General features: G+C 36.4%; 1 long non-coding RNA gene across 1 annotated transcript in view; it reads right to left on the bottom strand.

Moving 5' to 3' along the window:
* Positions 1 to 27,246, bottom strand: part of LOC102493995 (uncharacterized) — a 62,925-nt gene that overhangs the window by 22,606 nt on the left and 13,073 nt on the right. Inside the window, exon 2 of the long non-coding RNA XR_337789.1 lies at positions 25,429 to 25,523. This is a non-coding gene — a long non-coding RNA (uncharacterized LOC102493995). The remainder of the gene's footprint in view (positions 1 to 25,428; positions 25,524 to 27,246) is intronic.

Here is a 27,246-nt window from a genome sequence, read left to right as displayed (position 1 = left end):
GTTCTTATATGTGTTTAGAGTCTCTCTCTCTCTCTCTCTCTCTCTCTTTGTTCAAGCAGACATTAACTCCTCATTTTATTTTCCTAAGATTCTTTAAGTTATACATCTTGTTAATAATTAAATTACCACCCAATTTATTTTTACCTTAAAAGTACATATAAGAACTGAAGAGTGTGTCTTTTGCCTGTTAAGATGATGTAGGTAACAGAGCTGTTTGAAGAGCTTTGTTTCTGAGGAGACAAATATTTCCATAACCACCTTTTGGATAGAAAGTGACCAGATTACCATAAGGTTTATTAAATATGTTATGCTCTGCATCATCTGATGCCTGGCTATATTTCAAGTGCTGTTTTGTTTGAGTAGGGAAAATACCTTTCCTATATCTCTGTCAGAAATAAGAGGCATGGCACATGGTTGGCTTATGAACTAGAGCAACCCGAGTTATACAGAACAATGCACAACATAGCACACACTTATTTGCTTTCATTTCATAAATATGTGAGAGTATCATAATTGTGGGAACATATTATGTCCTGAGTGGCAGATATGAAAATACCATTATCCACGGAACATAATAGAAAGGAGAATCATCTGAGACTGATTTTGGAAAATGGAGTAGGAAAAAGTTCAAAAGTCAATGTGAAAAAGAAAGGAGGAGATTTCCCTCTTGGACTCCTGCTTAAAATATTTATCTTCTCTTATCAAAACTGAAGCAGAGAAAAATTAAAATTAAGCTCTGCCTTTATACTTTACTCTTGTTATAACACCTCTCAACCCAACCCTCCTCGTTCTGCTTTTCCAAATCCTGCTCATTTTTCAAAGCACAGCTCAAATCCTGCCTCTCTTGTAAAACATTCTCTAACCATTTCATCTGGAAGCAATCTTTTCTTCTTCCAAACTTCCATAAGACTTATTTTCCATACCACTCATTTAGCACTTATTATTTACTGACTGGTAGAGATGTAGTGTTTTCAGAAATGTAAAGACTATAGTAGAAATAGTTTGTCCTTTTGTATAGAAAATACTTTTTTTTATTTTTAAAGTAAAATAGTCCTATATACTTGGATTGTTCTTTATAGGTCAAAAATTTAATTTGTTAGATTACAGACTACATCACCAGAGCAAAAAGGAAGTACTTATTTAATGTTTAGTATATGTAACTTGTGTTAATGGCATATAAATAATTAAACGGTATTTAAAATTTCTAACTACCTTGCAAATATTAGATTAATAATGGATGATGTACATATCTATATGTATATCTATAAATGTATGTGCATATGTATATAGTTTTATGTGTACCCATATATGTATTGAGTCTTTGGAAAAGCCATTACACATTTTTGTATAGAAAAATAATAGCAATTCAATACATGTATGTATATGTCTACAGTTATTGTGTAAGCTACATATGAAAACTTGATTTGGTTTTATAAATATTATCTTGTACTGAAGTGAAACAATGTTCAGGCATTTAATATAAGTGCATCAGTAAGTTGTTTTAATAATTATATGTCTACTATTGAATTTATGCTAAATAATAAGAATCCCAGAATATCTTAACAGTACATTTTTGGGAAAGTCATAATGTATTTTTCTGTTTTGCTGTGAAAAATGTGTCATGACTTTACTGACAACCCAATATTTTTTTTTTACCTGGAAGAAAGAGAGAGAAATTTAAGAAGGAGAAGAAAATCCATGTACTTAATTAAATTGTATGTTTCTGAACTTAAGATCCTCTTCTTTTTATCTAGCAAACACATGCTGTTTTATTTTTCTGAAGAAAAAAGTGTGAACAAAAGCAAAACCAAAACTGAAAACTATTCAACAATTATTTAGTCTTAGATTTAGTCTTAGGTTTGGGACCAGCAGATGGCATAATAGTTATGTCGCTGAACTTCAATGTATTCAACCGTGGTTCAAGTCCTCCACCCAGCACGCATACCCAAAACCCTGAGAGGAGAAAGGATTGCAGCATGGCCATCTCCCCAGGGAGTGAGCTCTTACTTTCTATCTCTCTGTCTCTTTCTGTTTCTCCAGCAAGCACACATACACTATAGCAAAAATCTTTTTTTTTTTTTTAAAAAAAAAAAAGGAAGTCTTAGATTCTATCAACTAGCTAAAAGTGTTTAACTTCTTTGTTTTATGTTTTCTTTAACAGGAGAAGAGGAGGACCAATTGTATTTTTTTTTTTAAGAGAGAGAGAATTTTCTTTCTTTTTTTTTTTTTAAGAGGCTTTTGCTATAGGGCACGTGCGCTCATCAGACAGACAGAGAGAGACAGAAAGATAGAAAGTGAGAAATCACCCCCGAGTGGGGATGGCCACGCCGCAATCCCTTCTCCTCCTTTCTCCTCTTGTGATCTTGGGTATGCATGCACACGCACCCAGCATGAGTTTTAAGCCACCGAGTCCGCGACGTGAACAGCAGTCGACTACATGGGAGTCCAGCAACATAGCCATTACGCTAACTGCTGGTCCCAAGAGAGAGATTTTTGCTATAGTGCATGTGCACTCGCCAGAGAGAAACAGACAGACAGACAGAAAGCAAGAAATCACCACTCAGGGGATGGTCATGCCACAATCCCTTCTCTGCCATTCTCCTCTCAGAAATTTGGTCACACATCCACACACACCTGGCAAGTTTTATACTGCTGGGGCCAGTACTCAAACCCAGGTGGACCTCGTGGAAGTCCAGTGACAACCATTCCGCCATCTGCTGGTCCCCTAATTAATAGTTTTATTTCACTTTGAAATTTCAAAATCTTTTTTAATGACTTTTTTTCCAAGAGTCATTATATTATAGAATATTATGTAGAACCCATGTTTGTCCTCATCGTAAGTATTACATGGAGAGATTGAGCCAGAGTTTATACATCAGCATAGATTAAAGAGCTGCAGTTGAATGTGGTCTTTATATCAATACTTACTGACACTGGATACATTCCTAGAAAACACAAATAGAGATGACCCACTTTTGATCTTTGTATGTTTTGTCATGAGTCTTTTCTTAGATGTTTGACAGTACTTTATTTTACATTAGGAAATATTTATGCTGATACAATGAATTATTTTAAAAATCTAGCTCCTCAATGACAGAATTCTCTAAATAAAACGATTAAATAGATATTATATCTACTGTAAGGAAAACAATAAAACACCATTTTTACTTTGCCTGATGTTGATTTTTCTATTTTCTTTTAAACAGAGAGCATATGCATTTGTTGGAGAGAGATAGAGAGAGAGAGAGTGAGAGAGAGAAAGAGAGAGAGCAGTAAAGTGAGAAAAGCCCTTCCTATGGGGAATGGTAACTTTACAATCCCTCTTTCTCCATTTTTCCCTCATTTGGGGAATTTAGGTACAAATGCATAGGCATCCGGTGTGTTCCTCAAGTCACTATGTCTGGTGGCTCAAACAGCACAATCAGTCATTTGGGATTCTGTACTAACCCCCAAGACACCTTATACCCTGTTGATCTTAAGATAAAAGCATGGTCATAATTTGCATCTTAATAAAATACCCCCAAATGTTATCAGATGCTTAATTTATGTCCTGGTTGTGGATGATATTTACCTGCCATGGAAAAGCTATTACCTGATCTGAATCTCCTGGAGATTTCATTTCTATTACCTGCAAAATGATCTGATGGAGACTTGGGCCACACCATGCACGGAGTAATATATAAAAAGCTGGAGTCAGACGCAGTCATCCTGTCCACATAAGATGACATAAGCACTATGAAAGAATTTGTTGGGAGTCTTCAGTTTCACAACGTAGTGAGTCAACAAGTGAGCATTTTGTTGTTGTTTTGTTTTTGCCATAGAGTGCATGTGATTGCTGGAGAGAAAGACAGAGAGAGGAAAGCAAGAAACTACCTCTCAAGGGGGATGTACATGCTGCAATCCCCTCCATTCTCCTTTTGGGATGCTGGGCATGTATGCACACATACCTGGCAGGCATCTCAGTTGCCAGTCTGAGACTCGAACCTTGGTTGGCTGTGTGGGAGCCCAGTGTTTTAACCACCATGCCACCTGGTGGTCCCCAAAATATTTTGTGTATATAGAAAAGAATATATTCCAATAAATTTTAAGAACTATATCATCATTTTCTAAAATTGTGTAACTTATTAAAATTCAGGCAAAACTTACATTTCTTAAAAACTGATTATGATAAAAATGATTAAAATAGAATCACAGGGGACCAGCAGTTAGCGTAATGGCTATGTCGCTGGACTCCCATGAACCACAGTTTGAGTCCTGGATCTGGTGGCTTAAACTCACACTGGGTGCGTGTGTGTGCATGCCCAAGATCCTGAGAGAAGAATGGAGGGGAAGGGATTGCGGCGTGCCCATCCCCCCTGGGGGATGATTTCTCGCTTTCTGTCTCTCTGTCTCTCTCTGTCTTTCTGGCGAGCACACATGCCCTATAGCAAAAACCTCCCCAAAAAAAGAAAAAAATAATAAATAAAAAATAAAATCACTAGACTCTATATCAATATCAGCCTTGTATAGATAGTTTTAGATAGTTCTTGAATTAGTGTCATTATAAGCATGCTAAAGATGATAGAAATTATTTAAAGCAAATAAGTAGAAAAAGGTTGTTAAAAATCCTTGCTTATCTGCTGGGGCTATCCTTGGAAAAATTCACATATATTCTGGACCAATTCGTAGTTTCGACCTCTAGTGTTAATTGTATTGCTTGCTCTGCAATTTGGTCAAACACAATCACACTTTTTTCACTGTTATTCCAGAATTCTGGATTGTGTCTCCAACATTTTCTAGAAGAGTATTTTGAATGTGAAAGATATTCGGTAAAAGCATATTATGAAATCAATATGACAGGAAGATACTCCATGACTATACCAAAAGTCAGAAGGCAAAGCTCACTTCCAAGCATCAATTCTTTTAAACACTTCTTGTTAAAGTAATAGTGATAGAAGGAAAAAAGTTATTTTCATTTGTAAAGTTGTTCTTTCCTATGTTAATTTATTAATCTTTTGAAACCATAGATTATTTCCAATGAAACAAAACTCAGAGGTGTCTAAGCTACATAAATACTCTCTATATCTATCATCTATCTTATTTATCATATCTATCTATATGATTACCACATCCATCTATTGTATCTGTTTATGTACTAGGCATGTCTGGCTGTCTACAAGCAGATCTCATGAAGGACTAATTTAAAGAAAACGTCAAGAAACTTCAAGGATATAGTGATTTTGAGGCTAAGAACTGAACATAAAGCAACCAAAGGTATCCAAGCAACTAAGGGACAAAATTCATCTCTTAACCATGCAGCACTACAGAAAAGGAAAAGGTGATTAAGGGGCAATCTTGATCCAGAATAATGATGTGACTGAAGGAAGGGAAAAAAATTTACACTTCTCAGAAAATTGCCTTCTAGCCCATTCCTAGCTGAACCTCGAGACTCTCAGAGATCTTAGGAAAATGAAATTATAAATTTATAAGCCCAAGATTTAGTAAGAAGCCAAATGCAAAGAACCATTATCTTTCTCACAAATTTTACTAATGGATATTTTATTTACTGCAGTGACTGCAGGACCACAGCAAGGACCACACAGCTATGATGTAAAGACAGAGAATATTCCCTAAGGAAGCTGACCCAAGCTAACTGGGGGTGCCAGAAAGGACCTCACCAACTAAGGCTGGTATGCAGGAGAGAGAGATGCTGAGGACAGAAGGAGACAACAGTAATGATGGTACAACATTGTGCAAGGGTCCCAAATCCCAAGGGAACTAGAAAGAAAAAATTAGGTGTTATAATATGAACTATTTTTGTGATGTTTTGTATCAATCCAAAAGATTATGAAAACTCAAGTAACACAGTAAACACATAAAAATATTTGTAGTCCATACACTGAAGTCAAGGGAATGTTATAAAGGCTGTTTAGCCAAACATAATTTACTCATCTTAAAAATGTGCTTATGGGGACCAACAGTTGGTATAATGGCTGTGTCGCAGGACCCCCATGTAGTCGACCACAGTTTGAATCCCAGACCCAAGGGCTTAAACTCATGCTGGGTGCGAGTGCGTGCGTGCCCAAGATGCGGAGAGGAGAATGGAGAAGGGATTGCGGCGTGACCATCCCCCCTGGGGGGTGATTTCTCACTTTCTGTCTCTTTCTGGCAAGCGCATGCGCCCTATAGCAAAAACCTCTCCAATTTAAAAAAAAAAAAAAAAAAGTGTTTATGTTTTATACCTAGGGAGAAAAAGACCACCATATAGCATTTTAAGATTTTTCCTGGTCCAAACCTTCCTGGCACCAGGCATCGGCTTTGTGGAAGACAATTCCTCTACAGACCAGGGTGGGGGAGCACCTTGATCTCTGATGACTCAATTACATGCACCCATTTCCACTATTATCACCCTGCAATAACAATAAAACAATCACACAGCAATAGAGTTTGCACTCCTAGGAGAATCCAATACTGCCACTGACAAGAAGCAGAGCCCAGGCGGCAATATGAATGATGGAGAGTAACTGCAAACAATGACAAGCCTCACCTGCTCAATGGCCACCCCATGCTCTGCTGCACAGCAAGGTAGTAGAGATCCCAACAGGGCATGGACTGATACTAGTCTCAAACAGACCACAACTAGTACCAGTCCACAGTATGGGAGTTGAAGACCCCTGATATAATATGGTTAATGTTAGTTAATTTTCGATATACTCATGTATTCTCACTCGAGTATGATTACCCGTACTTTTGAAGGGAAAAGGGATGTGTGTTTCATTTATTTGATTTCCTCTCAATATGTGCAGAAACCTAGCACAGAGGTTTGATATATGGAAATTCACACATAGCAGGGTATTCATTTGAACTCATCCATGAACTCTACCAAAGAAAAATACAAGACAACAGCTAAAATTGCTTCCATTAATCTTGAGCAAGATTTATTATGGTGTCAAATTAGATTCTAAATTTCTATTGTGTACAAAATTAGAATATGAGTAGATATAACCTCAAAGTATTCTTTTTTTAAAAAAATATATTTTATGATATATGTTTCTTATTATGGCAGTCTTCTTAGTGGCCATCTGCATAACCTGTGCTTATTCAGACACCAGTTCATCATCATGATTACATCAAACAAATCTTTTTTTTTTATTTTTTCATCAGCACATTTTCCTTGTAGCAACAGAGGAGGTAAATTGGGAGAAGAAATATCAGGAAGAAGTCAAAATTATTTGAGAGAAAGTATTCTGTATAGTGAAAAGAAGTAGAGAATTGTAACCATTTATATCAAAAGGAGTATACTCATTAACTATACCAACCTTTATTATCTTTTTTATAATCCAAAATTTACAAACTCAACTGCCTTTTGCTAATTTTATTTATTTTTTTACTATAATTTAGAGAGTAAGCAGGAATTCAGAGTATATACAATATATATGTACACATATATTTCCTACCCTTTGGTGCCATCATGAGGCCAGAATAACAAAATACTAAGAAATGCACATCTCCAAAGTAACCCAAGGTTTTGATATTTTCTTTGCATTCAAAATGTAATTATCTAGAGAATGAGAGTTTATTTCAGAAATGTAATTGCTTTTACCATAATTGAAACCCTTCAACCAACAAATCATAGCTCATATATTTATGTAGGTACTTCATTGAAAGGAATGAAAATATACCTTAACATTTTAGGTAAGTGTAAAATTACATTTTTAAAAAAATTTAGAATCAATAAAATATTTATGTTTGATGTTATATAGCTATGTAGCTAAGGTTTTTAGCCCAAAGCCTTTAGAATATTTTAAATCAATCATAGCAATAGCTTAGCTTTATATATTCATTCATGTATTCAACCTATGATAGCACAGAGTCACATAGAAAATAGTATGATACAGTATCTGAAGCCTCAAAACATGATGTTATGAATCATAAGAAAGTATGCTTTTTATGAGAATGGAACAAATGACAATAGCATGAGTATGGCAAAGCAATGCATTAGAAAGAATGGTTAATAAATATCTAAGGACTCACTGTCCAGATAATGTTAAAGTACAAGATTAGATTAGATCAGATGATTCAGTGTTTGAAATCATCACCACAAAGTACCTCTACAGAAATTACAAAATATGCTTTATTAAAGATCTCAACCAAATATATCTGTTCTGCTACCTGTGTGTTCTATCCATATTACTATCCCTAGGTTCATATTCTATTTCAATCATTATCTACATCAGTAAAGTTTAAAACAGGTTAACAATAGGATTTACTCATCTACTTTCTCCCTCTGTTTATTAATTAATTATTTTTTTAGTCTGAATTCTTAAAGTTTTCTCCTGTGATAAAAATGTGATTCCTAATAATAACATGATGCCTCATAAGAAGCCCAAAACCTGAGTTCTCACTGGTTCTCAAAAATATTTTTATTTTTCTGTCACTTTGTCTTCATGGCAGTTAGAAACTGAAAAGCCCTCAGATTTCCCCTGTAAAATATGGACTCTCTCTCAGGATGGAAAGTTTCACTATGCATATCTCTTGCTTGTCTCAGCTTTTTTTTATTTACTAGAACGACAACAGACAAAGTAAAAAATAAAACTGCTGAATGGGTTTTTATCTTCCTTTGTTCCTTAGGTGTTCTCTTCTCATCTTATTCATATACATAGTACCTCTGTACAGTATATCCATATTTTATCAGAAATTTAAGCACTACCATCAACTTCAGCTTTAATAAAAGTAGCCCATAGTGCTTTCTTTTCCTTCACTTGTCTTAGAGACAGACCTTACCTAGTAGGTAGAAATAGTGATAATTTGTTCTTGCTTAACATTAGTGGTGATCCCCTTTTGTGACTTGGCCTCCAGCATTCTTTTAGCATAATCACAGTGCTAATCCCAGGTTGGCCTTGGGCATATATTACCCTTATTTGGCCCCTGTAACACTGCTCAAGATAGATCATTATCTTTAACATTTATCCTAGGGATGAACAGAAGTTAAGTTTTCCTCAAATGTAATAGTATCAAAGGCCCCTTTTACCAATGGGAGTTACCAAAAAAAAAGGAAAGGCTTTTGCCTAGATAAAATGCTCATGGGTACCTACTCTAAGACTAGCACTTATCACAGAGGTTTGGGATCCATCATCATTGGAGATAAAAAGGAGCTTTCTGTCACCTATAACCTCCTCCTGGAAGGACAAGACTATTCTTATGTTAGATGCTATATAGTGTTCAAATATTTAAATGCCATCTCATTATAATTCTATTCATCTCACATAAAATGGTTTCTTTCCATTCCAACGACATCATATCTTCCTTTTAGTTCATGGTATTAGAGAAATCCAGAGGAATAGAACTAATAGAATAAATGGAGAGAGACAGAGAGAGAGAGAGAGAGGGAGATTGTGGGAATTAACTCATACAATTACAAAGGCCACAAAAACCCACAATCTGTTGTCTGTAAACTGAAGAATCAAAAAAGTTGGATGCATAATTCAGTCTTAGTTCAATACTCCAGGAACCAGGGCAGCTGATGGTGTAAGTCCCAGTTCAAGTCTGAAGTTCTCAGAACCAGGAGCACCCATATCCAAAGGCAGGAAAAGATGGATGTCCAAGCTCAACAAGAAGAGAATATTGACCTTTCCTCTACTTTTTGTACATTTTGAGGCCTCAATGGATCAATGATGAGGGTCATCTTTTATTCAAATTAACAATTAAAACACTAGACTAAAGGCCAGCAACTAACATAATGGTGAAGGCACTCCCACATGGTCAACCATGTTGAGTACCAGACCTAGTGGCTTGAAACTCACACCAGGCACGTGTGCATGTATGATCAAAATTCTAAGAGGAGGATGGAGGAGAAGGGATTGTGGGGTGGCCATCCCCCCCATAGGGTGATTTGTCACTTTCTATATATCTGTTTCTTTGTCTCTCCAGTAAGACACACACCCTATAGCAAAAAATCTCAAAATAATAATAATAATATAAATAAATAAATAAATAGGGGCCAGCAGAAGGCATAATGGTTATATCACTGGACTTCCACATCGTTGGCTGCAGTTTGAGTCCCGGACCTGAAGGCTTTCAAACTCACACCGGGTACGTTTGCATGTGTGCCCATAATCCTGAGAGGAGAATGGAAGAAAAGGGATTGCCGTGTGACTATCCCCCCTTTGGGGGTGATTTCTTACTTTCTGTCCCTCTATCTCTCTCTGTCTCTCTGGTAAGCACATACACTCTGTAGCAAAAATATCTCTTGAAAATAAATCAATAAATAAAATGATAGACTTTTCTAAACATACTCAGAAACACTCAGAAATAATGTACTGGGGATCTCTTAGCCCAATCAAATTGACACACAAAATCAATTATCAATATCAATTAATTATTAATTAATTTTTGTAGTTTGGGGAAAGGAAATAAAATTTAGGAGAGTACAGGGTATGTAAGTATCTGATTCAGTTTGGGCCTAAGAAAAAAGAACTCAAGTTGTAATAGAAGGTATTAATGTCAACAACATGTTACACAGGTTATAGAAATGAACTGTGAATAAACTCAATGATTGTCAACAGCAGGGAGGCACTGCCACTCCAGGATAGAAGGGATAAATGAGTGAAACAGTGTGGGAAAAGCCTAAGGGACAGTGTCACTATATAGAAGGTGGTACTGCATCACTCCTGTCTAGAAGGATCCAAAGTCATGCAAGTTCCAGACAAATAGTACACTTAAGACCTATCTTCTCCTCCCTTCCTGCAAGCTTTCTGTGTCTGGCCAATGAATCACTATATAGACCTACCAGAATCCCTCCAAAAGGAAGCAAGATACTCTGCCTGCAGAGATAAGCTTCCCAAACACATGAAGCAGAGAAATAGAACTATGAGAAATGTATCTTGGGACAAACTGTCCCAAGACTGGCACAGTCTAGGCAAGCAGGCAAGTAGGAAAGACATGCTATTGGGTATTTGTTGGTAGAACAAAATCTGAAAGGCTATACATGCCTAGTATTCCCCTCATCCACATATTTCTGTTTTGTGTATGGCATTCTTATTTTAAAACAATCCATGGTTTGTTCTTTTGAATCAAAAACCTCTCTCCCACCAAAAATGACACATAAATATTTTTTATTTCTTTGACATGATGCAATTAAGAATCATGCATAATTTATTAACTTTAATTTCTCTTTATAAAAGATAAAGTATTCTTTATGCATAAAATGGTGTTACTGTGAAAATAATTTTCAACTAAATTAGTTTTCCATTTTATTCCCTGCTGCTAGTAATGAAAACACATCTCCCAGCAGTGATGAAAGCATAATTTCTAATGGTTCACAGCAAAGAGAGCTCTCATATTTGATAAACTGGGTATGGTGAAAAGTATAATCACAACATTGAGGCTATTTCATTTCAACCGAATGCATCTACAAATTACATTATTAAAGATTTTTTGGGTCTTTAATAATTATACTGTAACTTTTGAAGTTTTTAATTAGTGAATTCAGCACATTTTTAGGCTAAGAAAACAGACCCATATTTCTATTGCATTGTCATAAAAGTCATGATGAATTTTTCAATGCAAAAACGTGTCATGACTTTTCTGACAACACAGTAGTTGGCTATTTCTATTATCTCTACTAAGTAATTTAAATAATTTTATAAAATACCCTGTTTTAGGCTAGGCTTCAGTGTCACGGGTGGTAGGATACCACTCTGTAATGCTGAAGCCACCTGGAAGGCCAGGGTTCAGATCCTGGGCCAACCTGAATATGCTGGATACAGTGTGAATGTGTTCCTAGCTAGCTAGCTAGAAGGCCAGGGCAGGAGGATGGTGGTGTGATGAGACTCTCAGTTGTCTGTGTCTCTCTCTGTTTCTCTCTCTCTCTCTCTCTCTCTCTCTCTCTCTGTGTGTGTCTGATTTCTGGGGAGAAAGAAAAAAACTTTAAAAAATATTCTATTTCCTCTATCAAAATAACTACCAATATTGAATACTATCTTTGGATGAACTAAAACTGTAAGTAAGGCAATGTAAAATACATATATACATAAAACTAGAGAGTGGTCGTACAACATTTTGAAGGTATTAAATGTCACTATATTGCATTTTAAGATGATTAAAGTGACAAACTTTACTATATATATATATGATAAAAATAATTGTCAAGAGGAAAAAAAGAAAAAGAAAACATTAATTCCTAATTCTGAGATCCAAAACTTAAAACACACTTGAACAACCTGGCTCCTGATTACCTCTTTCTTGCACTCTGTTATTTTACCCACTCAGTCTTTGTCCCCTACACTGGGACTACTCTCACACCAACAATCCAGTCACACTTCTGTTTTAGGAACATTATATCAACTCTTCCTTCTCCCTGGATAACAGCATTGCCAACTCCTTTCCTTCATTACCAATCTCATTATCTAAATACTGTCTTTTCAAAGAGGTTTACCTTGGCTACCTCATTTACATTTTAAGTCTCCTCAGCATGCCATTCTTCACATCTTCATCCCTCCCTGCTATCTTTACATTTTCTGTACTACTTCTCCCTCTCCCATGTCCTATGTAATGTGTTCATCTACTTTATCATTTTTTATTGTCTGTGTCTTTATCCTTTTCCTTTAGAATGTAAGTTTTTGATAACAGATACTTTTATTTAAATCATTCAAAAAGGAAACTCATATTTTTAGAAGAGATACCCTGAAAATACATATGTATATACCTTATATCTAATATATACACATATTTATTATATTTCATATATGTATTATATATCTGTATACAAATATATACTATATAACTATATTATATATACATGGTAAAAGAAAAATATTTTCTCTAAGGGGAAATGAATTTTTTTCTATTGAGTTATTTTAACCCAAAAACTAGATCCATTCATCAGGCAGAAATAATGCTTGCCAAAAGGTAGGCTCCTAGAAAGAGTAATACAAAGGTTTCCCAATAGCATCTTTCCTTTTAGGCAAATGACTTTATCTCATGCAGACTCCTTCAGTGCTTTTTACGTTCTAAAGACAGAGAACACTTACAGGATACCTTCTTAACCTTATGTGAATATATGGTAAGAGGTCATAAACTGCATGAAGACTAGAATAAAATGTCCTGGAAGAAAAAAGCCATCACAAAACTTGCACCGCTCCAAGGTTATTATGTTGACTCCAGAAAAAAAAGAAACCCAAATTCATCTGCAACTCTTTAAGATTGAAACTGGTTTTAAATATTACCCTAAAGATAAAGCTAGGCACAATAGTTTCACAGAGAATCTACCAAACATTAAAGAAACAATTAATTTTAAGCTTAAGCTCTAAAAACTGTACAAAATAAGGGTCACTCCCTGACTATTTTATAAAGCTGATATATTATCTCACTAACATACCCAGAAAGAAAGAATATAAGAAGGGGAAATTTAGGGCCTGTCTTAAAAATATACACATTTCTTTGTGCACTCATTGGTAATTTAGCAAGATAAACCTTATTCTAGATTATAAAGTCACTTTCAGTAAAAAAAAAAAAATTAAACTCATGCAAATGATGTTCTCTGATCAAAATGATAAAAAATTAGAATTCAGTAACCAAAAGATGTATTGAAAGATATTTGAAAATTAGCACACCTCTGAATAACCTATGAGTCAACTAAGAAGTCTAAAGTGGAATTAGAATATATGTTTTCTGAATGAAAATGGAAATACAACACATCAAAATTTGTGAGATTCAGCTAATGCTATTGAGGATAGCACTGGATACCTCTCGTAGAACAGATGAAGGGTCTCAAATATAAACCGCCTTAACTTCCCCCTTGAGAAACTAGAACATAAAGAACAAGGTAAACCCAAAATAATGGAACTAGAAAAGATCAGAGTGAAATCAGCAAAAAGGAAAACAGAAAAGCAATAGATAAAATCAATGAAATAACCAGTTCTTTCAGAAGTATCAGTAAGATTTATGAATCCCTAGCCAGACATCTAGGAAAAACATAGAATTAAAATCATACTGAAAATAAAAGACCAAATAATTTCCTTCTAAGTTCAGGAATAAGGTAAGGAAGTCTTTTAGATGAAGGAAATAGAGGAAATAATAACCATCCATAATATTAAGTATCTTCCCTAAAATCTGTTTCCAACTCATTTGCTTATTCAGATTTCGTACATTGAAAATGCCAGTTAGATGACAGAAAACATAGATTGCTAAATTGACAGTTTCATTGCCTCATTCTTGCTCTTTTAAAAATAACCAGAAATAGGGAACCAGCAGTTAGCGTAATAGCTATATCGCTGGACTCCCATGTAGTCAACTGTGGTTCGCATCCCGGACCCTGTGGCTTAGAACTCACGCCGGGCGCGTGTGCGTGTGTGCCCAGGATCCTGAGAGCAGAATGGAGGAGAAAGGATTGTGGCGTGACCATCCCCCTGGGAGGTGATTTCTCGCTTTCTCTCTCTATGTCTCTCTCTGTCTGTCTGGCGTGCGCATGTGCCCTATAGCGAAAACCTCTCCAAAAAAAAAAAATAATAATAATAATAAAAATTAAAAATAAAATAGCCAGAAATAATATTCTGCTTTTAACAGTTTCAAAATTTAAAAAGTACAAAGATAAAACCCTAGTATCTGACATAAGATTTTATTCAAAAACACGATTTTCAGCTCCCCTTGTCTTTTTCTTTCTCTGAAACAAATGGTTTAGTGAAAACACACTGGCCTGAAAGTACTAGAATCTGAGTTCTACTCTAGGCTCCACCATTAACTAATTCTGACTCCTAAGCACGTAAGTAATTTCATTTCTCTGATTTCAGTTTTCTAACCTGAAGTATGAAGTTAAGGGTAAGCCATGTTTCTAAAACTGGAGTCTCAATCTCCTTAGTAATGACTGAATACATTCTCAAAAACCTACAATTTCTACCTCAGAGTTTTAATCTTTTAAGCACTAATATCAGCATTTTTCCAGATTATCTGTAGAATGACCTACAATAAAAATGAAATTGAAGACTCATAGTTATGTTTGTACTTATGCCAAGCAGTATGCCATTAACTGAAATAATCTTGCAAAAAGAACTCATGGGATAAAGAAATGCAAATATTGTGTCTTCACCAACTGAAGGTTAAAAGTTATAAAGATAGGTGTAAAATAAGATTTCCTGGTAGGGCATTGAATAAAATTGTGGGATAATTGATTGAGTCTTCTCATGCTATATGTTATTATGGGCAGTGTGAATATGTCAAAGAGAGTGGGAGAGGACTCAAGCACAGTAGATCAGTTCCATTTCCAGGTTTGAGGAAAATTTGAACAAGATAGCCACATCTATAATATTAATTTTATCTGTTGTACATCACACCACATTACATCACATTAATGTTATTAATCTGAAGTCATCAATATAGCCTTAGTTATGTAATTAATTTGTTTGGTTCTAGCATTTTAAAGGATTAAGTACTAAGTTTATGCTTCATCATATTTAGGAAAACAAAGTAAAAATCATTTATACCAAGACCAAAGAATGGTAATAATTTTGTTTTCTGCTTTGAGGAGTTTCATGAATAACTGAATGTGAGAACTATTGAGTTAAGCATTCTCAAATACTCTTCTGCTGTCAAGTACAATGCTATGCTCCATTCTCTGCATATATACCGTATACAACCACTAGAGGTCAGCAAAACAATTGGACTAAATGTGATTTTTCTTTATCTTCCTCCTGTTGTCTATGAAAATTTAGGATTAAGAAAAAGTCTACTATCTCTATGTTATATGTTTAAACTATCAGCTTTTTATTCTAATGCTCTAAGAAAATCTCTATGAGTCTCCTTAAACTTAGCTCCTACTAATTCTTTCCTGCTAAAATATAATCCTGTTATTTTGCCTTGTCTTAGGATAACAAATAGTTGATAGACAGCAACAAACTTAAAATAAAAAGAAACAGTCAAAGGGTTGGAAATTGTGACATGTGTGGAATTTAGTATTAACTAGCACTCTCAATTTTACAAGTTATGTGAAATCAGACAATGCCAGCACCATTTTGTAAAAATATGACATCATATAGGTCATTTTTAAATTTACAATAACTGCCTTATAAACATAAAATTAAGGAGGCATGGCGATTAAGTTCTAGATCCCTACAGGGCCAACCATGGTTTGAATCCTGGACCCTCTGGTTTGAAAATCACATCAGGCACACATGCATGAGTGCCTAAGACCCCAAGAGGAAATGGAAAGGGACTGGGGTGTGGTCATGTTCCCTGGGAGGCATGCTTTCTCAATTTCCCTCTCTCTGTCTCTTTTAAGGCAAACACATACACCCTATGGCAAAAACAAAAACAAACAAAAACTCATAAAATAAACAAGTAAACGTGAGTCTAATGCATATTATATTTTATTTGTTATGTTTACAATATCATCATTTTGGGGTAAGCAGGTGGTGTGGTGATTAAGGCATTGGATCCTTCATGGCTGATTGAGTGGCTAGAATCCTGGATCTAGTGGCTTGAAAATCACACTAACCAGGACCAGCAGATGACATAATGGTTACATTGCTGGATTTCCACATAATTGACCATGGTTCATCATTCGTGTCTCAGACTTTGCAGCCTAAAACTCATGCCAGTTACATGTGCGTGCATGCCCAAGATCCCAAGAGGAGAGTGGAGGAGAAGAGACTGTGGCATGGTCACCCTCTTTGAGGGAGTGTCACTGTACTCTGATGTAGATGACAGTGGTTCAACATTTAAGCCACCAGGTCTGGTGGCTTAAAACTCATGCCAGGCATGTGTGCATGCATGTCTAAAAATCCCAAGAGAAGAATGGAAGAGAAGGAATTGTGTGGCATGATCATTCCACGGGGGGTGATTTCTCACTTTCTGGTTTTTCTCTCTCTCCAGCGAGCACATGTATCCTTTAACAAAAATCTCTCTTTAAAAGGGGGGGGGAGGGATCAGCAGATGATGTAATGGTTTTGTCACTGGACTCCCACATAGTTGACCATGGTTTGAGCACTAGACCTGGTGGCTTAAAACTCACAAGGAGCGGGTGTACATGTGTACCCAAAATCCCGAGAGGAGAATGGAGAAGGGATTGTGGTGTGTCCACCTATCCTCACTTTCTGTCTCTCTTTCTGACTTTGTCTCTCTGGCAAGTGTACATGCCTATAGCAAAAATCTTTCTTGAAAAAAGAAAGAAAGAAAGAAAACCATTCAACGGATGAAAAAAAAAGAAAATTATCTGTTGATGACAATGTGTACTATAATTTCTTTAACTACACTAACATATAGTGTATTCATGCTGGGAAAACTCACTTTCAATATTGTAAAGATATACAGTGATTGAATGTGAATTTAAAAAAAACTAAAAAACATAAATAAAAAAATATTAAAAAGAATAGCTGCACAGAAGGACCAGCCTATTGTTTAGTCTGTAAGATACACTCTAGACAAGCTTAACCACTGAAAAGAAACAAACCTCTCTGACATCTCCCTCTTCTCACAAGTCAAAGTTGATTGCGGCTCACTGAATCCCCAGCACTCCAAATCCCTTCATGTCACTTACTGGGTAACCAAGACCCCACTCCCTGTGCTGCAGTATTTATCAGAGTGAGGAAGTGGTAGAAGCAACAAAATATATATTCTGCAGTTTTTCAGAATAATATCCAAACATGTTTCCTCATTTGTATATTTTATTTTATCTTATTGTATTTTAGTTATGAAACAAAATAGGAAGGTATTATTTGGTAAATAATAAATTTGAATCTCCTTGTTTGAAAGGTCTCAGTAATTGGTTTGTGTTATTTTCTCTAGGTATACACTCATTCTCCAGTGAATCTCAAAAGAAGAATTCTAGCTTTTAGAATTGCATACGTTCATCTCAAACTGCAAAATAAACAAACAAAAACTATTACTTTTTAACTTTTATCTTGTGACATGTGTGGAATTTAGTATTAACTAGCACTCTCAATTTTACAAGTTATGTGAAATCAGACAATGCCAGCACCATTTTGTAAAAATATGACATCATATAGGTCATTTTTAAATTTACAATAACTGCCTTATAAACATAAAATTAAGGAGGCATGGCGATTAAGTTCTAGATCCCTACAGGGCCAACCATGGTTTGAATCCTGGACCCTCTGGTTTGAAAATCACATCAGGCACACATGCATGAGTGCCTAAGACCCCAAGAGGAAATGGAAAGGGACTGGGGTGTGGTCATGTTCCCTGGGAGGCATGCTTTCTCAATTTCCCTCTCTCTGTCTCTTTTAAGGCAAACACATACACCCTATGGCAAAAACAAAAACAAACAAAAACTCATAAAATAAACAAGTAAACGTGAGTCTAATGCATATTATATTTTATTTGTTATGTTTACAATATCATCATTTTGGGGTAAGCAGGTGGTGTGGTGATTAAGGCATTGGATCCTTCATGGCTGATTGAGTGGCTAGAGTCCTGGATCTAGTGGCTTGAAAATCACACTAACCAGGACCAGCAGATGACATAATGGTTACATTGCTGGATTTCCACATAATTGACCATGGTTCATCATTCGTGTCTCAGACTTTGCAGCCTAAAACTCATGCCAGTTACATGTGCGTGCATGCCCAAGATCCCAAGAGGAGAGTGGAGGAGAAGAGACTGTGGCATGGTCACCCTCTTTGAGGGAGTGTCACTGTACTCTGATGTAGATGACAGTGGTTCAACATTTAAGCCACCAGGTCTGGTGGCTTAAAACTCATGCCAGGCATGTGTGCATGCATGTCTAAAAATCCCAAGAGAAGAATGGAAGAGAAGGAATTGTGTGGCATGATCATTCCACGGGGGGTGATTTCTCACTTTCTGGTTTTTCTCTCTCTCCAGCGAGCACATGTATCCTTTAACAAAAATCTCTCTTTAAAAGGGGGGGGGAGGGATCAGCAGATGATGTAATGGTTTTGTCACTGGACTCCCACATAGTTGACCATGGTTTGAGCACTAGACCTGGTGGCTTAAAACTCACAAGGAGCGGGTGTACATGTGTACCCAAAATCCCGAGAGGAGAATGGAGAAGGGATTGTGGTGTGTCCACCTATCCTCACTTTCTGTCTCTCTTTCTGACTTTGTCTCTCTGGCAAGTGTACATGCCTATAGCAAAAATCTTTCTTGAAAAAAGAAAGAAAGAAAGAAAACCATTCAACGGATGAAAAAAAAAGAAAATTATCTGTTGATGACAATGTGTACTATAATTTCTTTAACTACACTAACATATAGTGTATTCATGCTGGGAAAACTCACTTTCAATATTGTAAAGATATACAGTGATTGAATGTGAATTTAAAAAAAACTAAAAAACATAAATAAAAAAATATTAAAAAGAATAGCTGCACAGAAGGACCAGCCTATTGTTTAGTCTGTAAGATACACTCTAGACAAGCTTAACCACTGAAAAGAAACAAACCTCTCTGACATCTCCCTCTTCTCACAAGTCAAAGTTGATTGCGGCTCACTGAATCCCCAGCACTCCAAATCCCTTCATGTCACTTACTGGGTAACCAAGACCCCACTCCCTGTGCTGCAGTATTTATCAGAGTGAGGAAGTGGTAGAAGCAACAAAATATATATTCTGCAGTTTTTCAGAATAATATCCAAACATGTTTCCTCATTTGTATATTTTATTTTATCTTATTGTATTTTAGTTATGAAACAAAATAGGAAGGTATTATTTGGTAAATAATAAATTTGAATCTCCTTGTTTGAAAGGTCTCAGTAATTGGTTTGTGTTATTTTCTCTAGGTATACACTCATTCTCCAGTGAATCTCAAAAGAAGAATTCTAGCTTTTAGAATTGCATACGTTCATCTCAAACTGCAAAATAAACAAACAAAAACTATTACTTTTTAACTTTTATCTTTCACTGGTAGAAATATTCTATGCTTAGGCCCAGCTATGGTGGTGTGCATTGCTAAGAGACTGCTCCAGAAGCTGAGACCACATGCAAAGCCCAGGTTCAATTCCTGGTCCAACTTAAATTATTGTGGCCTGCACCTATAATCCTAGTGACACAGGAAGTGAGGCAGAAGGATAAAAATATGGTGAGATCTTGCTTATAGACTATACATAGAAAGAGATAGATATAGATATAGATATAAGATTTTTGTCATGGGTCACATGCACTTGCCAGAGAGACAGAGCAAAGGAAAGTGAGAAATCACCCCCTGGGGGATGGCCATGCCGCAATCTCTTCTCCTCCATTCTCCCCTTGGGATTTTGGGCATGCACATAAATGTGCCTGGCACAATTTTTAAAGCCACTAAGTTCAGGACTCGAACTACAGTCAGCCACCTGGTAGTCTAGCACCTTAAGCACCACTTCACCTGCTGGACTAATTCTGTTTTTTAAAAATAGGTCCAGGGCCAGCAGGTAGTATAGTAGTTAAGGTGTTGGACTCCCACGTGGTCAATCACTGTTCAAGTCCTGGACATGGCAACTTGGAACATGCCAGGCACGTGCGCATGCATTCCAAAATCCTAAAAGGAGAATGGAGGAGTGGGGATTGTGACACGACCATCGTCCCTTGGGGTTGATTTCTCATTTTCTGTCTCTCTGTCTCTGTCTCTTCAGCGAGCACATGTACCCTCTAACAAAAATCTTTTTTTAAAAATGTCTAGCCTGATGGTATGGTCAACAGTAAACTGAACTGCAGTGCTGGGAGTCATATGTCTGACTGGGGTTGGATCCCCAAGTGAGTTAAACATGCTGGTGTGTACCCATGATCTTGATGAGCCGGAAGGCCAGATAAGGGTGGGACCCTGTGAGGTGGCTTCTCTACCTCTTCCTCTCTCTCTCTCTCTCTCTTCTCTCTCTCTCTCTCTCTGTGTGTGTGTGTGTGTGTGTGTGTGTGTGTCTTTCTTATGCACATACATACAATGCCTATCATAAAATAAACTTTATAAAGTTTCCTATCCTGCCTTTAAGGTATCTGTGGAAACTCGCAGAGAAGGAGATCAACAAATCTATTTCAAGCTTTGTATATTTATTATTGTGAAAAGGTAAGGAGCCAGGATAGCAGCAAAGGCCATTATCCACATCATATGTGATGAAATCTTCATCCACAGGAGCTTTTACTTGCCCTTTCCTCTCCTTTCCCGTAGCTACCTGCCAAAGAGAAACCCTGATTATCTCTCACCTAGCCTAATTCAAATGTCTTCCTTCTTAGGTCCATATCACCAGATATTCTACTCCCACTTCAAGTTCTTCTCACCTGTTTTCCTGGTAGAACAATTTTTGAAGAACTGTTATTTCCTATATTGAAAAAAAAAAATCTTGAGATTCCCTTAGTTTAGTTTTAAAAGTTTCTCCCTAGCTGTCCTCTTCTTACCTTCTATTATCCATTTTATGAATCTTCCACTCTAGCCAATAAGCCAGCTCTTCACTGTTTTCTCTAAATCACAGGCTATCGATGCATCATAGCCTGATGCCACAGGATTAAGTAGGCTAGCTGGACTTATTATAGCACTTTGGTTAAGAAACTAGACTTATAGAAGAAGTAGGAATAAAAAGTAACATTGAAATAAAACTGTACTACTGAGGGAAAAAAATCTCAGTTTCTCAATAATTGTGCAGAGTCACCAGTGAATGGAGAGTCCTGGTGGAATTATTCATGCAGGCACTGTTATTCAGTCAGGGGTTGTTTGTGAACCTAGAGAACAGAAGTCATCCTTTTCCATCTGCTCATTTCCAATGGAAAAAAATAATTTCTCTTTGAAAGTGGCAAACAAAATACCAACTTGGGACATCTGGTATCTGGACAGAATCAATTTCAAACAATAATCAAGCTCAATTCAGCCTGGACCATTAATATAGATGGGCTCACTGCCCAAGAATTATAGTTTTAAGAATCAAATGAAAATGAGACTTTTCCAGTGTTACAAGTGGACTGAGTTTTCAAAAACATGCTACTAAGAGCTACACAAATAAAATATTTTACTAGTGAGCATATGGTTTTATTTACTATTACTCTTTCATCCCTAAATAATTATATTCAATATTCATTTTGAAATTGGTATGAAGCCATGACAAAGAGGCCTAAGTATTTGGCAGCACAAGGCTGCACAATTTATCAATATTTGGTAAAGCAGAAACAGCATTTATAAAGACCAGATGGTCTTTGCATATAAAATGTTAAGTAATGGATAGCATTTATGCATGAATTATAAGGTGAGAAATAGGACTATGCACAATTCTCTAAGAACATGGCAGGAAAGTAATTGTCTATTCACTGCTTGACTTCTGACTCTCAGGGTCCTAAGAAACCTTCTGTTTGCTTTAAATAAATATCCAACAAAAATTACCATACAAATTATATTCTTGTTGGATATTTATATAAAGTTTTTAAATATATGAAAGTATAGTGATAGAGATACATTGGCCATGAAAAATTACCTGATCTCCTAGTTTACAGATTATAAAGTTGAAGTTCAGAAAACGTAAATGAACTGCCCAACCTTAGATCTATGGACTCCACGTCAGTATGCTTGCTCTTTTCAATAAGCATGCTTCCTCTTTAAATAGAGTGTTACTAATTACCATATTATTAATATTTGCTAAGTAGTGATAAATGATTAGGTATGAGATCAAAGACATATATGATAGCCCTTCCCCTTTCCGACCCATGACTCCCCCCAATCTGCAAGGAATGTGTGTCAAGACCCTCAGTGGATTCCTGACACCATGGTTAGTACTGAACCCTATATATAATATGCATTTTTGGTCTAATAAGTGAGACAGCCATTAAGGGACTATTATATGGGTAATATATACAGAGCAAAAACTCAGAGCAAAGGGGTGATTCATATTTCAGGCGGGATGGAGCAAGACAGCACAGAATTTCACTACATTTCCCAAAACTGTGCAATTTAAAACTTGTGAATTGTATATTTCTGCAACTTACCATTTAGCATTTTTGGACTACAGCTGACCACAGGTAACTGAAATCATTAAAGATTAAATCACAGATAAAGGGGTACTACAGTACCGGAAAAACATATACCCAATCTACTTGGTACAAAGGGTAAGTAATAAAGACCAAATGTAAGATAGAGGGCCAGCCTACATTTAAATGCAGTGAAGAGGTAAATGAAGCCGTTACATGCAATGTGGAGATAGCTGGATCCCACATGGACAACCACAGCTCAAATATTTGCCCCAGTAGCCATAAAAACACAGCAGGCACATGTGTGTGTGTGTGTGTGTGTGTGTGTGCTCAAAATTCTGATGGGATGGAATAGAGGGAAAGGAATTGCAGCATGACCCTGCACCCTTGGTGAGTTTTCAAGAGAAAAAGCAGGAAAGTTCAGGAATTTTTTTTTTTTGAGAGGTTTTTGCTATAGAGCGCGTGCACTCACCAGACAGAGAGAGACAGAGAGACAGAAAGTAAGAAATCACCCCCCAGGAGGATGACCATGCCGCAATCCCTTCTCCTCCATTCTCCTCTCGGGATCTTGGGCACGCACGCACATGCACCTGGTGTGAGTTTTAAGCCGCCGGGTCCGGGATGTGAACCATGGTCAACTATATAGGAGTCCAGAGACATAGCCATTGTGCTAACTGCTGGTCCTCAGGAATTTGTTTAAAAAGAAAGTAAGAGGGACCAGCAGTTAGTATAATGACTGTGTCGCTGAACTCCCATGTAGTCGACTGCGGTTCGAGTCCTGGACCCGGTGGCTTAAACTCACACCGGGCGCGTGTGCGTGCATGCCCAGATCCCGAGAGGAGAACGAAGGAGAAGGGATTGCGGCGTGGCCATAGGGGAAAAGGTGGCGCGGTTTGGCCATACCCCCCGCCCCAGGGGGTGATTCCTCGCTTTCTGTCTCTGTGTCTTTCTCTGTCTTTCTGGCGAGTGCACGCGCCCTGTAGGAAAAACCTCTCCAAAAAAAAAAAGTAAGATAGAAGACAGACTACCGCTTAAGCAGAAGAGTTAATGTGAGAGATGGCAATAAGCTTTTGTCATTCTTGTTGATTAAGTCAGCTATATTTCTATCCCAGATGCTCTGAAAACCAGTCAGAGCTCTAAGAAACAGATCTAATTAGTGCTATGTTTAGAGGTCAAGACTGAGTTTAATATTGGCAATGATCTAAAGTTTTCATACATAAACAAGAACAAATTTTGTGTTTTAATTGATATAATACCCATAATTATGTAAATCCTTTTCTGAAACTACAATATAATTCTGTCTAGGATTTGTAACACCAAGCCAACTTGGACAACTCTGAAGAAAAACATAAGCATGATTCATCCAAAGAGTATTCACAATCTGACTCATGATATAACCAAAAAAAAAAAAAAATCCACACCACATGTAAGAAAACTTTGACTTGGGGCCAGCAGGTGGCATGGTGATTGTGGCACTGGATTTCCACATGGTCAACCACAGTTTGAGTCCTGGACCTAGTGGCATGCTTTCTCATTCTCTCTCTCTCTCTCTCTCTCTCTCTCTCTCTCTCTGGTGAGAACATGTGCCCTATAGCAAATTAACTATAATAATAATAAAATTAAATAAATTAAAAACATGAAAAATTTTGACTTGAAGTCCTAGAGGAGGATTTTAAATGACTGAATATGTTTAAAAATTTGACTGAATATGTTTTGATAGAGAAAAACTCTCATTTATGGTCACTGATGTTAACTTTTTATACAGCTTTTATTCACTTTCAAATCCAAAATCAAATAAAAGCAATTCAAGTTTAATTTTGATACTGAAGCATTCTATCTATTACAATGCATAATTATAGATTAATAAAGCAAACATTAAATCTAAATACAAGAACCACACACATCCTCTATTTTAAATAAATACAAATATATACCATGTGTGTTCTCTTATTAATAAAACCACTATGAAATCTTAGAGACCTCCACACAAAGACATCTAAAAAAAAAATGTCTTTATTCTCTTCATTTGTGCCAAGTAAAAACAATTTAAAAAATACACAAGGAGCTTCATTTTAAAAGACAATCTTAACCTTAGATCACAACCCATGAATGGCCATTTTCAAATACAGTGTAACTAATTTCAAACCAAGAAAAGATGTCAAAACATATGCAGAAGCAGTATTCACCCAAAGAGCAGACTTGTCTAAAATTGAAAGTCAGTGACGTAGAAGGCACTACCTCTAATTATGTTGACCATCACTTGAGCAGAAGAGCATAAGGGAAAGGGGGCCAGTGGGTGACATGGTGGTTAAGGTCCTAGAATTCCCACATGGCCAACTGCAGTTAGAGTCCTGGATCTGGTGTCTTGCTTTCTCACACTCTCTGTCTTTGTCTGGCAAAACTAATGTGAAATAATAATAATAACTAAATAAATAAGTAAATAAATTTTTAAAAAAAGGAGAAATGATAAAAATTAAAGTATCTCTTCTCACTTACCGTTTAAGCCTGCTGTACCTCAGACTATAAACCTCCGGATATTACTTGAAATTATGACTTGTATTTACCTGGAATGATGAGCTCTAGTGATGTGGATAAGACACAGAAAGACTTCTGAAATACATTTCCCATGATAGGACAGCTGACAAAGAGACACTGAAACCTTAAAAAAGAGAAGGAAAAAACTTGAATATATGCTAATATTACACAAAACAAAAAGTAGAAATCTAGAAAAAAACATTTCAGGCGCTTAAACTGGCAGTGATTTATTAATGTCTGTTAAGTGGAAATTAATTCTGAATCATTCCATTAAAAAACCTGTAGAGCAGACCTCCTGGCCATCTCAACTCGTTAGAAAATATGAAACAAAATGCAAAGATATGCCTCCTTGGGCAAAACGGAAGGACAATAAATCTTAATATAAATTGCCATAGCCCAAGTATATTTGTTCTCCCAACTAACTTCCTCTCCTCACGAACAGATTAAATATAATAAAATTAGAAATGATTTGATAATCGCAGTAAAAATAAAGTAAACAGACTCATAAGTTTGACTACCTAAGAAATTAACATAGAATTCTGAGATTTGCAGGCAGGAGGTTAACTGAAGAGTTGTCTGAACATCTACAAGGGAATCAGGGAAACAGAATTAGACAGAAGAGTTTGAATTAATAAGCAAATTCAACAGATGCCCATTTAAATCTTCAGCCCTGGAGCTGAAAGGACCCTTTATAGAAGTCCTAAATTTAGGCAGTAACTGAGGCCTTGTACCCTCACATTGACCTGCCATTAGAGTTGGACTGTTCCAAAGAATGGACCATAACTCTGGGCAGGGCAGCAGCCATAGCTAAGACATTTCCAGAGAAAAACTCTGCTGTGAGTTCGTCATCAGCCAGCACCTAAAAAATGGGTGCCTTATACCTGAAGACACTCTTGTCATCCATTACACAGTTCAACATGTTTCCACAAACACCATTCTAGAAGATCAATTAGTTAGAAAACCCAAAGTCATTGAGGAGTTTAATCATTGAGGAATGATTGTACTGACAACCAAGAAAAAATAAATCTGGGGAGTTGAACCTGTTTTGGGGAACTGATTTTTCTCTAGGAATATATGTGGATTCCACAAAGATGAATAAGTGCTTAAGAAGCTACACACAGTGTTTTTGTTTGTCTGCTTGTTTTGTTTACCTTGAAGTACTAGTGAAAAACGAAACTCATACTGAGGAACACCAAGTTAGTAATGCTCAGACAGCCACCCAAGGTTTGATTTGGCCTAGAAGTAGCAAATAACCAGAAATTTTTCATTCCACAAGCAGACTGAAGGTCATCTTTAGATCAACTAAGTTTCAATTCATATATATAATCTGGTATTGATAATACCCTAGCTACCTATTCAAATCAAATATAAATCCACTGCAGAGAAAGATAACATCATATTAGGCCACGCATTTTCCTTATATTTTTTATATGTAATATTCAGGGCATATAAATGACCAGGTCCATAAAGAAACAATAAAACATAATTAAAAACTGATGAAACAGACAATATAAAGAAACATACGAACCATCCAGATAAAGCAGATATCAGAAACATACTTTAAAATGATCATCTTTAACATGGTCAAATAATTTTTTTAATAGAAATTTAGCAAAGAACTAACAGTTATATTTAACATTTAAAATCTGGAACTGAGGGGATCATAGAGTGTATTAGCAGTAAAACACCATGCTCTGCATGGAAAGGTTTAGGTCTGTATCTAGAGACCTGCCTGGGTATGCCGGGCACATATGTGTCCATAAGCTAGGCCTGGCTAAGACCAAGGGTGGATAGTAGAAACCAAATTCTGTTGGGGATGCTGTCTCTCTTGTCATGCTCTTTCCATT

Source organism: Tupaia chinensis, unplaced genomic scaffold, assembly GCF_000334495.1.
Source record: "Tupaia chinensis unplaced genomic scaffold, TupChi_1.0 Scaffold149807_2, whole genome shotgun sequence".
Classification (NCBI taxonomy): Eukaryota; Metazoa; Chordata; class Mammalia; order Scandentia; family Tupaiidae; genus Tupaia; species Tupaia belangeri.
The sequence above is the reverse complement of the archived record's forward strand: the minus strand, read 5'-3'. Positions and strand labels throughout refer to the sequence as shown.